This window comes from Mesoplodon densirostris, chromosome 8 (genome assembly GCF_025265405.1).
Source record: "Mesoplodon densirostris isolate mMesDen1 chromosome 8, mMesDen1 primary haplotype, whole genome shotgun sequence".
Lineage (NCBI taxonomy): Eukaryota > Metazoa > Chordata > Mammalia > Artiodactyla > Ziphiidae > Mesoplodon > Mesoplodon densirostris.
Window position 1 is genome coordinate 96,890,565 of NC_082668.1, and position 15,276 is coordinate 96,905,840.

Below are 15,276 nucleotides of genomic sequence, written 5' to 3' on the forward strand. Positions count from 1 at the left end.
TCCCTTAACAATACCTGAAAATATACCCAAAATATGGTCATCAGTATTTTTCAATCTCTAACTCATTTTTATTCATTTAAGTATAAAAACATTTCTCTCCCACAATTTAGTCTCACTGGCAATGTGGACAAATATGCACAAGAAAGGAAGGGAAATCTCATAGTATATGGTTGTTTGTGCATCTGCCTACACTTAGAACTGAAATTAAGACCTGTTACTCTGCACAAAGTTAATAGCTGTTATTGTGCAGTATTCTCTCCATCCTGACCCCAGTTTCACCTCTCAATGTTTCACTATTAACGATTTATAAACATTTCAACAAAGGAAAAGAGGTAGTTTTTTACTTTCTATTGCATGAGGGTGAAAAACAGTAAATAGAGAAGAAAGAAAATAATAAGAGTTGAAGTAAATCAAACATATTAACATTCAATTTATTTGAAGGGAAATTCAAATTTCTTGCAAAAGAACTGAAGACAGATCTAGTTTCATAAAATAATGCTTATCTCTAACATAGGAGTCTTGTTAGCAAATTTTCTGGTACCCATCTCAGCTGAGACTGAGCAGTGAGCATATGCTGTTTGTTAAAGCATCAGAAGTTTATCACCAAATTTTAAAAATCACAGTCTGACTCCATCCTGGCTTGCTCCCCAGTGCAAAATGTCCTATTATTAAGTTACATTTGTTACATTATACTGTATAAAATAATACAATTTTAGTGCAATTTACCACTATCATTTCCATTCATTTATTTCACAAGACAACTAAATACTGTGTACCTGGGACCATGCTAGGATAGATGTCTTGGGGAATATAAAGAAAGAATAAAATATAGTTCTTTTCCTTAACAATACATAAACTGCTATTTAATATAATTTTATATATACTGCATTATGAAGTGTATTAAATACATGCTGTTTCTACAAACACACAAATACACGTACATACACACAAAATGGTACCATTTCAAATCGCAGTTGGTAGATGCTGAAAATAGAAATTGTACACATTATTTTATGGACTTCATAGAACCTGTTCTAATAATTGTGTAAGACAAAAATATTTTCGTCAGTGGATGCAAGAATAAGTATGGTAGCTTAAGGCATTGGCATTTTTTTGAGCACCAATTACCAGATTATGTTTTGTAAGGAAAACCCTCACAAACTTAGGTTAGATGTTATTATTTTCCTAGTACTTACACAAGCTCAGAGGAATATGTTATTCAAGGTTACATATCCAATAAGTAGCAGAAGTAGGACTATCCACAGGTTTGTATACAATGCTACATTCCAGGGAACTGAGGGTAGAGAGACTCCAGAATCTCCAAATTTCTCAGTAAGTGCAAAAGCAATACTCTTAGGCATGAAGATGGGCTACGTGAGTTCTCAAGATCCTTCATTTCTTAAAGAGCTATTTGTCCCCATTTAAGAACTGCTAATATGTGCCATGACATTATTTCGTAAAGCACTGTAAATATCCCTCCCACTTAAAAACCACTACTTTAACCTTTTCAGGAAAAAGCAAATATTTCTAAAGCAGTTAGCATAATTTCTGGCATACATAATAAGCACTCACTAAATATTAGTCCCACTTTTCTTCCCGTCAGTTTTATCATGGTTCATTAGTGCCCCAAAATTTGTTCATTATTTATGGGAATTCCTGTTTCTCAGTTCTAAAATAACAATAGTGGAAGCCTTCTCCAAATGTACTGGTCAGTGTTATGTATTGATCAATAATATGAGATAAGCAAAATAAAGCAGGTTTCTTTACTGTAGTGCTTCTTAGAATTTTTACTATGTTAACATGCACTGAGACTCCTAGAGGAAAACGTGGTGTGAAACATTTTGGACAAACTCCTTTGACCAAGAAACCATTTGTTTGCTAATCATCTCAGGGGACCAATACTCCGGCTGGAACAATGCTGAGAAACACTACAGTTGTGGCTAAAAGGAGCTGAACCAGCTACAGGTTCATTTGCTTTCACAAGTCTTTGTTTCTTTTTTTGTTTTGTCCCAATCCCTCCAGCTACCCAGTTGGTCCGTTTCCTGTCTTTTGGATCCATTCTCTATTTTCTGTCTGTTAAGATCTGTGGGGCATTAATCCTCAATGAACTCAACTAAGAAATGCTCAATATGTGAAGACATAGAGTAAAGCAGGTAATTCTTTCAAAAAATTGGCATTGACCAGAATCTTCTGTGCTCATTAGAGGAAGAACACTTAACAAATATGGAGAAACTAGGGGAGGCCCAGAGAGCTGGGGGAAGGAAAGTGGAGAGGAGGTTAGGATAAGGAGAGATAGGTTACAGCCATTACGTGCTCAGTCTGGACAAAACTAAACTCTACGGTGTTGGTATCTTAACTGTCTGTAAGAGCGTAAGGGTTGATTCTTCTTCCCGTATGCTAGCACTGTGCTAAATGCTTTACATATAGTATCTCACTTAATCTTCACCACACCCCTACAAGGTAGGAACTATTATTATCCTCCTTTTACAGATGGGGTAACTGAGGCTCAGAAGGGTTAAGAACTTGCCCAAGGTCTCAACACTAGTAGGTGAAAGAGCCAGAACTCAAATTCAGATAGTTTGACTCTAGAATCTGCTTTCTCAGCCAGTATCCTGGCCTCAGCTCTGCAGAGAGGTGATAAACAGTGCTTTTTACACCACAGAAAGATTAAACACATTAACTTAGAATTACAGAAGTGAAACTTCCATAAGGCCTGGATAAGAGCTGAAACTGATAAAAGTCCTTATATGACCCTGGGATTTTCTGATTTGAAATTAGAAGCCTTATTATTTCTAAATAAACACAATGCCTTACATATATAACTGAGAATTTACAGCCAAACTCAAGCTATATTTTGCTTAGCAACTGGACCAAAATAATAAAGTTCTTCTCTATGAATAAGAAGAGAAATACTTGTTCTCTAACAGAGTTCATAAATCTGCCTTTAGTATAAATTTTGCAAACAACATTAAAGAGAGACTTCTGGAGTAGAGGCAAGTCTTTGAAAACCCCCTGTAACCTTGTGCGCCAGTGGGCTATAAAAGTGGGCTGTGACCTTCCAAGGAAACTGTAAAGGACCATTTTGTGCCTCCTATCTTTTCTTATTCTCCATCCCCAGTCTTTTTAATTACAGTTTCAAATGAACTCTGTGGGCAGTAGATGAAGCTGGGTCCATTCAATATTTCTATGCAGTCTTCTCAGAAAATTGGTTCTGTTTTCTTTGGGCAATCTATAGGCAGTTTCTGACGCGCTTCCATACTGTTCTGATGATGTATTTCCCCAGGCATTTTTCTTAGGGGATGCTTCGCCTATTTTATTTTTGAGACAAAACTTTCCAGAGTCATCTGAATCCAGCATGCTATTTAAAAAACTTAGTTGTCCCTGCTGTCCAGGCTGGAGGAGCCCAACAGAGAAAATCTTGGTCCTTTTTCTCTAAGCCATTGCTGCCTGCTTGCTAAGTATTAAACCTCTGACTGGGTTTCAGTCACTTTGCAATAAAATATTTCCAGTACTTGTGCCCACCAGCAGAAAGCCAAAGCCTGCCATTTCCTTGGCTTTTCAGTTTGACAGATGGACCTGTGTATCTCTGAGTCAATAAAGACGTGTGGCACTGTGTGTTCCTGGGCTCAGGGTGTGTCCACAGGTCACTCCATTACTTTCCTTCTTCACTCACCATAGTAACCCTTTTAAACTGTACTTTTCAGTATTCCATTTGCTGAGGAAATGGAGCTTCTCTTGCATCTTGATTGTAAGGGTACTTTTAAGAGGATTAGCACTGATGGACAAGGCGAAAATGGTTTCTTCTCCCCCACTCCCCTTTTTTTTTAACAGTCCCAGGTTAGCATTTCAAATAAAATTATGGATTGGTATAAAAATTATCCAGCCATTTGGTTTAAAAAGTAAAAAAATATTAGCTGCTCCAATGGAAAAGAAACAAAATACTCCCAATATGTTTAGTAAGCTTTTATTCACTTCCCTGATGAAGTGGATGGGGTGTGTTTAAATGACCCAGTACCACGTGGTAAATTATTTTCCTTATAAATTTGACTTCAGAATATAATTTTTAAGTGGGAGAAGATGGACAAGAAACAATAGGGAACATATTTATAAACTGCTAAGAAACTATCAGTTGTGGAGATGACTGGCCCAAATCACATGTGGCAGAAGCATGTGTCTGGCTCACGTGTAGGCCCAGTGCCATGGCCGCTTCAGAGGACATCTCATTAGATATAGCTCATTTCTCGGTCAGTCTTTTAAGTCTACAGTCCCATTCGGTTCAGCACCGAGGAGAATTAACTCACTGACAACAAATCATAGAATTTTACATGACTGCATTAACAGATGGGACAAACAAAATAAACCTGGCGATTTTAATCAGAGAATATTTGAAAGTCTGCTTTGAGCAGAAAATTTTTGAGAAGAAATGTTTACGCTTTTGGAGAGTGGCAGTGAGCCTTTGAAAAGCTGAAAGTCTCTGATCATGCCGAGCTGGATGGCCAGCTGGGCCACAGTTACTTCTCATGCTCCTTTCCCAGGCATTTCTCGCCGACATACACAAAAGCAAGGGTCATCTCACTCTTGGATGAGTACCGAGTTCAGTGTCCACAGGCCATCTGAACTCTGCCCTCACTGTGGTGCGTTTCAGCAGAGACACAGACAGACTGCAAACAGGGAAGAACTGTGATTTTGTGTATCATCTAGAGATGAAAGAATTGTGGTGTTTCGCTTCCCGGCCATAAGGAAGAAATCATAGCTACTGAATCAAGGAGAGCCTGTGGGCAAGAGCAGAGAAATGGAAATACACTTTTTACTCCAAACTTAGTAAGTGGCCTCCTGCAGGGCATTTTGCTTTCCTGAGCCTTACTTCTCTGCAGTGCAGAAAGAGCCACCACCATTTCACATATGCTTCAGCTTCTCTAGTGAATCAGATGTAAATTCAACGGTGAATTGGCTGTGCTTCAAATTCCTGGATTTCAGGCCCTACTAAAAATTGGGTTTTTAGCTATATTTTCCAGAATTACCCTACCGGATTTGGGACTGACAGTTTACAGCAGAAATGACAGATGTCACCAAAGCAATCTTTGAATAATAGTTGCTGCTTTCTTTCTTCTCAGTCCATTCAAATATTCCAAAAGATGCAGGAAAAAACATGGTTTGGAAGCTTCTTGTTTCCTTTATTCTGTTCAGTGCTTGGCCACCAAGTGGAGCCTGTGGTTCAGGCACACAGAGCAGGGTGCTTGTTGCTAATACTGAAGCAAAAGGATGTGTGGCAGAATAAATGTTTTAAATCAAATAAAATCATAACAAATTACACTCATAAGCAAGTCTTCAAAATAACGTTTGGAGCAGAAATACATTTATTTCTTCCTCCTTGGTTCAACATAGTTTTTGGATAAAAATTTAATTACACAGGAAGTCGGGAAGAAATTGTCCCAAGATTTGCGTTTTCTGAGAATCGCTATTTTTTCTTTAGTGTCTTGTCCTTGTTTTTCTTAGATTTTTGTTCCTCTTAATCACATTTTCTTCAAGTTGATTAAGTAAGGAGTAGAGACAGATTGGGGGCTATTGAGGTTTCCAATTTTTAAATCAAAATTAATAAACTCTAGCTGGCCAAATTGTTTTCATCTAACACAATTTGCCTATTATCAGTGTGCCACTGGCCGACTAGGTGATTGCAGTTTATATTGATGTCATCAAAAGACTTACTTTTTAATTTTCTAGAGTATCTGTTGGAGATATCTTCAGGATCTCAACATGTAATTCAACCATGGGGAGAATCACTAGGTTTTGATGTTCACTTCTTATGAAGATTTCCCTAAGTCAAGCAGATTAAGTTGGGAAGGGGGTATCCGTATATTTTACCCACAAGGAACATCAGATATAGATTAGAACAATGACTTTTAGTTGTTATGTACAAGATCAATGTAAGAAAACCAATAACATTCCTAGATAGCAACAATAGCCAATTATCTTTTCTAATAAAGATCCCATTTATAAGAGCAATAAACATTATGAGGCAGTCATTTGTTCAACTATGTATTTGGCAGGTCTAGTCTATGCCAAGCATTCTTCTAAATACTCCATCTAGGCCAGTGAATTTAGCTCCAGTGTTAGTGATGGCGGTGGTGCACCATGTATTTTATTTTGTTTATAACCAATAAACATGGTAAATCAGTACATTGTCTGGTTAGTTTGAAGATGGCCACACTGTTGAACAGAGACAAGTAGAGCAGGTTAGGGGACTCTCAGGTGCCATGCAGGGTGGGAGTTGTGTGCAGTATTAAATATGGTGGTCAGGGTAGGCTTTTTGCGTAGTGAGATTTGAGCAAAGATGGGCAGGAAGTGAGGGGATGAGCCAAGAGGATCTCTGGAGAAAGAATTTTCCAGGTTGAGGGCACAGCGAGAGTAAAGGCTCCCAGGTGGGGGTTTTCCTGCTGGGGTGGAGGAACAGCAAGGACACAGCGCGGTAGAGCTGAGTGTCCCACAGAGGAAGCAGGAGGAGAAGCAGTAAGAGGGGCACGGTGGGGGCACAGTGGGAGGATCCAGAGGCAGGGCCCTGTAAACACTGAAGTCTTTCATTCTGAGAGAAGTGTGAAGCCGTTGGAAGGTCTGGGGCATAGGGTCTGACATAACTTTAAAAAAACAAAAACAAAAGCACAGGGCTGTCGTTTGAGAATACTTTGCTGGTGGAGGGGTGCAGGGATGCATGCACAGTGCTTCCCGAGGAAACTACTGCAATTAGCCAGGAAAGATGGAGGTAGGTCATTCCCCAGGACAGCAGTGGAGGTCATGAGAAATGATAGGATATTCTGGATCTACTTAGATGACACAGCCCAGGTGATTTCCTATGAATAAGAGGAAGAAGAATCAAGACTCTTTTGACCTGAGTAACTGGATGGATTGAGTTGCCCTTAACTGAGATATGAAGAACTAGGTAGAAGAGGTTTTGAGTGGGAAGAAGAAGAATTCAGTTGCTGACATCCTCTTGAGCCTGTCTCTCTGGAAAGGCTGTGCTTAAGCTCCTGAAGTCAGTACCCACCACCCACTTCTACACACACACACATACTCACACAAACTCACATTCCATTAGCAAATACTCTCACAGATTCCTCCCAAATATGCCCTAAGCCTTTTAGACTGGAACAGTCTATTTAAAGGATTATGAAGAATAAAGGCTTCAAGTTGCCTATAAGGAAAATAAGATCCCAAAGCTAAAGTAGCAAGAAGAAACTAAATACCCAGCAGTTTCAAATACATTTTTAAATGCACAGACATGCATGCAACATACACAGCCAGTGGTTCTTCTTGTTTCTGGAATGCAGAAGCAAAATGACTACAAAAGCCAGCTACCATGAGGTGATGCTGCACCTCAATCCCAGGTAGTAGGAATGTCTCAAAGAAATGGTGTGAAGCCAGTAACATATTCAACACACTCAGTTTTCCAAAGTACTGCCTAGTGATAGGTAAGAAGAGACAGTACTTTTCAAAATGTGAGGGTTCGGGTAAAACATACTGGTGACATCAAACAATTTCCCTTTACTGTTTCTTGTGATAATTCATACAAAGTGAGATGTGTCTAACCCTTTCTGATTACCCCCTAAAAGCCCCCTTGTGAGCAGTTCCTTTTCGTCTTTCTCAGTCTGGGTTCTCAGGGGCTTACTGAATATGTGAAGAAAAAACCCTAAGTCTCTTCATCACTTAGATGTGGAGTCTAAAAAAGTCAAACTCATAAAAACAGAGTAGAAAAGTGATTGCCAGGGACTGGGGGGTGGAGAAAATAAGGAGACATTGGTAGGAGAGTAAAAACTTTCATCTATAAGATGAATAAGTTCTGAGGATCTAATGTAAAACGTGGTGATTAGAGTTAATGCTGTACTATATAACTGAAATTTCTAAGGGAATACATTGTACTATATAACTGAAATTTACATATCCACAAAGATAAATATGTGAGGTGATAGATGTGTTAATTAACTAGATGGAGGGAAATCCTTTCACAAAATATACATATATGAAATCATTATGATAAACACTCCAAATAGCTTACAATTTTGTGTCAATTATACCTCAATAAAACTGAAAAAAGAAAAAGTTTAAATCCCTGGATTCATGATGCAGGGAATCCCTGTATACAACTACCAGGTTTACAAAGAATCCAAACAGCGTGCATCACCCTTTCTGTGCCTGTACTCCCCATCAACACCCTGTTACCATCATGGGAGTGTGCAAGTGTGCAGCTTCAGAAGAGAAAGTACCGTGGTGCTTTGTCCTTAACAGTAGGTGCAACTCAGAGGCAGTGTTGGCTTTGGCCACTCTGCAGATCACTTTACTTTTCAACATTACTTGAAATTGCATTCTTGTGTCTGGGTTAATAAAACGTTCACTTCCAAAAATCGGCGGTGGGGTGGTGGAAAAGAAAAGAAAAAAGAAAAACAGAAGTCAAGGATGGTTAAGAAGTTGGTAGACATTCACACATTAGTGTGAATAGATTGCTTTCCTCTTAACACTTGAGGACTGCAGCATTGCGTCTACCATCATGAAGTTTTGCCCATTATTTTTCTGTTGCCTCAGAATCGGGAGAGTTCCCACAGAACTGTGTTTAGTTTGTAGTCTCGATGATGACCATGCAGTAGACAGAGAGACTCATGACTTCCTAGCCAAACTGAATGTCACTTATGAACAGCAGTTTAGAAGTCCAGCCAGGGCTGACTCAGGGTAACATTTTGCTGCCAGGTTCCTGTCCAATGGAGTCATCCACTGACCCAACTAACACTAGCTGCGTTTAACTCATGTCCCAGACCCATCTACTGGGTGTTACAGGGAATCCAGAAATGAATACATCATGGCCCTTGTTTTTTAGAATTTCACAGCTGTGGGGAAATCAGACATGTGAAGGACTGAAATGCCAGGAAGGCATTAATTGCTTTAATTGAGCAATAAGCAACACTCTAAGAAGGGAAAGACAAGTACTGGAGAGATCAACAACCATTTCAGAGAAGGAATCTGGACCAACACTGAGCCTATAGGTCATCAACTAAAATCACTTCCTAGGCTGAAGTGGATACATAGAGCTTTAGACAGACCCTCTCTGCCCAATGTACTGACCTCAAAATATTATCCAGACATCCTGAATGTGGGTGCTTTGTCTTGCTTCTTAGCCAGTTTCTGTCGGGTCCAATCTTGAACTACATACCAAATTCTATCCACGGCTTCTGTTTCTGCTTAGATTTTCTGCCTCAGTTGCTAACACTTTGCCCTGACTTCTACTCCTCCCTCCTCTTTGGTAACCAAATTGTGACCTCAGGCTTGCCCGCTTTTTAGCTTTATTCTTCCCATGTCAACTCTAAGATTATAATTAGCAACTAACTTTGAAAAAGAAGAGGAAGAAAATAGGGGAAAAGAGATTCTCTGTGAGGGGTCCAACTAACCCAAGTCTCAGAGGTGAGAAAGTCTGTGGTACGCATGGGAGTGATAAGCAGACCAAGGAAGCTTACATTCACGGAGACGTACAGGCTTGGGGGCAGGGAAAGGGCAGGTCATGGGGGGCTTTAAAAGTCACCAGAGTCTGTATTTTATTTTGTATCCAAAGGGCATTTTAGGAGATGCTTGAGAAAAAACTGGCCTAGTCTCAGCTTGTCCAAAGGTAACTTTGATCATGTCATAAATGATTAACTGCAAAACAGAAAGACTGGAGGCCCAGATGCCAGTTAGGTGTGTGGCAGGATAATTTATTGTGTTCTTCCTATATTGTCCTATCTGCCCTGTTTCAAGAAGAAAGTCAATTATTTTCTATGCCCCTCTTGCTTTAGTGAAGTTTATATTAAGACCAAAAGCAGAATTTATCTGCAAGTCATTTTCCCTCCTGCCTTTTGTAAAAACACTAAGTCCAATAAAGACATTATGAGAGACGTGGTAAAGGACAAGGAGATAAAGGTGAGGGCCATACAAAGACAGGGAGATCTGGCTGGCGCCGGAGAAAAGCCTGGATGTGAGGTGAGGCGTGTGGAGGAGATGCAGGGTCCTCTCAGGGCAGTGCCATGAAGACACGCACGGCTTCCCTGGGGACAGCTGTGTATTCCCTCCAGGGAGACTGGAAGTCAGACCAGCCTGGCACCTCAAACAGGCACAGAAGCAGCAGAGCCACTGAAACTGCAGCCTCCATACAGGTTGAGACAATGATTGCCTCAGAGGGAAGCCGAGTGAACTGATGAACACAGTGGCTTCCCCAGTGCTGTGGTGCTGTATGGACCCAGGAACATTTACAGAACCCTGGAAAGGGGCTCCAACAATGACAGATTGAATGTGTGGCCAGTCATAAGATGGGAGCTCAGAATCAGGCTTATGTTGACTAAAAAACAGTTTTCTAAACAAGCCAGCAATATTTCATACAAATATTATAGTTTGTAGGCTCAGATTCATAGTACTACACAATGTAATTGTAGTGGACCTAGTGAAAGATTCTGAGGAACTAAAGTAGTGGGCCTGGGATGAGAAGGCAAGAAGGAGATAGAGGTAAGAATTGACTAAATTTGAGAGATGATCTGAAGTGAGGGGAGAGGAAGAATAATGTGACTTTGAGGTCTCTAATCTGGGTGACTGAGGGCTGCAATTTCTTTAGCCAAGAAAGAAAAATGGGGGAAGGTTTGGAGGAGAAAATAATAATTTTAGTTGAGCTAAAGTGCTGGTAAGAAATCTATAAGTCAATCTTCCACAGAAACTTCTAAAAAGAAGACTGGAGTTGAGAAAAGATGTAAGAGTTGGAGATCTTTAAGTCTAGAAATCATTAAGATAAAACCTATATTATCACTGTGGGATTGGCTAACTCCACATGAGCAAAGTATGAAATGAGAAGAGAAAAGAGCCAAAGGTTAAGCATTTCATGTAAAGGGAGACTGAAGGAAGAGATGGCATTGAAAGAGATTTAGAAGGAGCCAAGAACCATCAGACAGATGGGAGAACCAGGGAAGGTGGTGTCTCAGAGGCCAAGTGCACAGAGAGCTTCAAGTCGTCTGTTACTTGAGAAAGAGCAGCTTCTCCTAATGCAGGTAAAGGATTAGTGGGTGGGGAGGCCAGGGAGGCAGAAAATGGAGTAGTTGCATTCATTTCCTAGGGTTCTTGTAACAAAGTACAGTTGACCCTTGAACAACATGGGTTTGAACTGCAAGGGTTTACTTAAACACAGGTTTGTTTTTTTTTAATACATATACTACTATGTTTATGATTTGTGGTTGGTTGACTCTGTGGATGGGGAAACCATGGATATGGAAGGCTGACTATGAGACTTGAGCATCCACAGATTCTGGTATCTGTGGGGGGTCTTGGAAGAACCAATGCCCCAAGGATACTGAGGGACATCTGTACAACAAAGTCAGTGGCCTGAACAACAGAACTTTATCCTCTCACAGTCCTCTGATTTAGATTTTAGAAGTCTAAAATCAAGGTATCAACAGTGTTGGTTCCTTCTTGGGGCTGTGAGGGTATAACCTGTTCCAAGCACCTCTCTTGGCCTTGTAGATGGCTGTCTTCTCCCTTTGTCTCTTCACATCATCTTCCCTCTATGGGTGTCTGCCTCTGTGTTCAAATTTCCCCTTTTTATAAGTCATACTGAATTAGGGTACACTCTGATGACCCCATCTTAACTAATTACATCTGCAATAACACTATTTCCAAATAAGATCACATTCTGAGACACTGGGGGTTAGGACTTTAACATATAAATGTTGGTAGACACAATTCAACCTGTTAGTCATGAAAAAGGTAGAATAGTGTCTTAAGGATTGAGAAGCAATGTTTATGTTTTCTATTTTATGAGAGACTAAATGAGGTATTAAGAATGAAGAGAGAGGGTGGCACAGTGGTTAAGAATCGCCTGCCAATGCAGGGGACACGGGTTTGATCCCTGGTCCGGGAAGATACCACATGCTGCAGAGCAGCTAAGTCCGTGAGCTACAACTACTGAGCCTGTGCTCTAGAGACTGTGAGCCACAACTATTGAGCCCTCGTGCCACAACTCCTGAAGCCCATGAACCTAGAGCCCATGCTCCACAAGAGAAGCCACCGCAATGAGAAGCCCATGCACCACAACGAAAAGTAGCCCCCGCTCACCACAACTAGAGAAAGCCCGCGTGTAGCAACGAAGACCCAATGCAGCCAAAAATAAATAAATACATAACTAACTAACTTACTAACTAAATAAATAAATATATTAAAAAATAATGAAGAGAGATACAAAATGAAGAGATGGAAAAGGTAGGACTTAGAAGAATGGATGAAGGCTTAAATTTGGAAGAGAGGGGAATGGGAAACACACTGGGAGAAGAAAAGTGAAAAAGAGACAAAAAAGGACAGAGAAGAGTCAAGTGATTTCGCTTTGAATGACTAAGTGACTGTGAAGTTAGGTTAAAGCCTGGTTGAGAATTTTAAAAGAGCCTGAAAGTTTTTTACTGGTTGTTATGGGGACAGAATAGGGAATTAATGGCTGATAAAGAAAAGAATTTGTAAGGTTAACTGATAATAGATCATTTGCTTTTTAAATAGATCTAATCAGAAAAAGTGTGCTAATTGTTTCATCTTCTTTGAGAAGTAGGAAGAAACAGAGAAAATGGGTGATTGAGTTTACTCACAAATAGCCTTGGTCCATGCTGAATCCTACAAGGAGGGAAACCAGGAAAAGGTGAAAGGAAAGGGGGGTGGGATGAGAGCACTTTTGGGTGATACCATGGAAACAAGTGTGGCCACAGGAGTGGGAAACTGAAGTAAAGGCCTTTGGAGTAATGAATGTCACAGAAATCTAAGGCCACTGCACTGAATGCCACCAAATGGACGCTAAAGAGTAGCACAGGAAGGTTGTAGGGATTTAAGGTGTGACTGTATTAAGACATAACAAAATGCCTTTTTAGGTGTCCACCTCAAAGACTCAACTTCACTATTATTATTATCATAGTAATATTACCTTGAGTTGTGAGAGCAACTATAAGAAGCCATGCTTTGTGGGAATTTTTATTTAAGGGCTGACAAATGACAAGAAGGAGGAGAAGCAGGAAAAGGAAGAGGAGGAGGAGGAAGAAGAAGGGCAAGAAAAAGAAAAGGAAAGAATATAACATGAAGAATTTTTATAAAAGTCATAACTAAAAAAAAAAGAAAAAAATTTTCTAAGCATTTAAACTTAATGAGCTGGTGAAGGTTTCATAAGCAGGTGACAGCAGGTAGATTTAAACCTAGTGATCACAGAGTACAATATTCTCTATTTGTTTTCTGAACTCATCCCCTTCTTAGATGGGCATAAACATTCTGAGAGACTCTCTCAGTTAAATTTCCCTTGGAAATGAAAGCATATGGTTCACTAAGTTTTAAATTAACCCATAAGTTAAGGCGGAAGTAGGGTTACCAAGTGAGAAATCCCATCATTTTATAGATTTTCCCCAATGCTTGAAGGCAAATTCAATACTATTTATACATGTTTTGCCTGCTAGTAATAAAATTGTTTATAATTTATGTTCTGTGAAAAATGACATCTGCTTTTAATTGGGAAGTTCATTAAAAAATCAGACAAGTAAAACAAATTATGTGTTAAAATGAAGACAGAGGATTTGAAATGCACTAATGCAGATGTCTCTACTGTTTAGAGACTCAGTTAATTTCTGCCTTGAGACATTTCCGATTCAGACCCCATTTTATTTTTTAAATTGGATGAAACATTATATAAGTAACAAACTCTGCTTCATTTTGTAGATTTTCCTTATAATCATCAGAGATGCTGTGAGCTGATTTACTGAAGCAATATATTTTAAAGTGGTTTTGCCATTTTTTTGCATACCTTCAGTGAAGGAATTTGGGGATGTAATGGAAGTTCAAATATCAGAATAGTCAGCTTCTTTATACAGATTAATACATACTGAAATGAAAAGAAAATCCTCAACAATGATTGTGAAATACTTTGAAAATATTTGGACAACCTGGGAACTATAATTATACAAACTCTAGATATTGCTACACACTTCCTGAACCACCCAAGAGACCTACAAGTAGCTCCTTTTGTACTAAATAGTTCATGTAAGTGCTATTCCTGTGGAAATATTTCTATTTCAAAAAAAGGAACAATTGAACAATTTAAACACTTGTCGTTTGATCTTCAATTACCTGTGTAATAAATACAAGCAACAAAAATAAATCAAGTTCTAAGCTCAGACAATCATGTCCACACCTTAAGAGACTCAAAGATTTATTTAGACTTAAACCTTCCAAGTTCTTACAATGACCCAATATTTCAACTCCATCACTTAAACTCTCTTTCATTCTTCTGCAGTTCTTTCCTCCATAACCTTTGTTACCCAAAGGGTGGTCCAGAGACCAACAGCATCAATGTTACATTGGAGTTTGTTAGAAATGCAGATACTCAAGCCCCACCCCAGACCTGGTGAATCAGAATCTGCATTTTAAGGTCCCCGGGTAATTCATGAGTACACTATAGTTTGAGAAGATCTGGTCTACAATACACTGAAAGAATGGCTTTTTACAATCAGATAGATGAATAAGAGAAAAATGATTATGGAAGGGGAAATTTGCAGATGGTATGATCTTATACATAGGGAATCCTTAAAAAACTATTAGAGCTAATAAATTAATTCAGCAGAGTTTCAGGATACAAGATCGATGCACAAAAATCAGTTGTGCCTCTATAGACTAGAAATGAATAATCTGAAAAGGAAATTAAGAAAAAACAATTTCATTTACAATAGCACTAAAAAGAATAAAATACTTTAGAATAAATTTAACCAAGGGGGTTCAAGACCCATACACTGAAAATTATAAAACATTGTTGAAAAAAGTAAAGAAGACCTAAATAACTGGAAAGACATCCTGTGATCATGGATCGGGAAACCTAATATTGTTAAGAAGGCAATACTCCCAAAGTCATCTACAAATACAATGCAATTCCTATCAGAACTCAATGGCCTTTTTTTAAAGAAATGGCAAAGCTGATCCTAACATGTAGAACTGCAAGGGAATCCTGAATAGCCAAAACAATCTTGGAAAAGAACAAAGTTAGAGAGCTCACAGTTTCTGATTTTAAAACTTACTACAAAAACTACAGTAATCAAAACAGTGTGGTACTGGCATAAGGACAGACATATAGAACAATGGAATAGAAGTGAGAGTTCAGAAAAAAACCTATACATCTGTGATCAATTACTCTCAATAAGGGTGCCAAGGCCATTCAATGGGGAAAGAATAGTCTCTTCAACAAACTGTGCTAGGATAACCAGATACCCATAT

General features: G+C 39.1%; 1 protein-coding gene across 1 annotated transcript in view; it reads right to left on the reverse strand.

Annotated features, from left to right (window-relative positions):
* CCDC141 (coiled-coil domain containing 141) overlaps positions 1-15,276 on the reverse strand; it is a 202,978-nt gene that overhangs the window by 93,195 nt on the left and 94,507 nt on the right. The window lies entirely within an intron of this gene.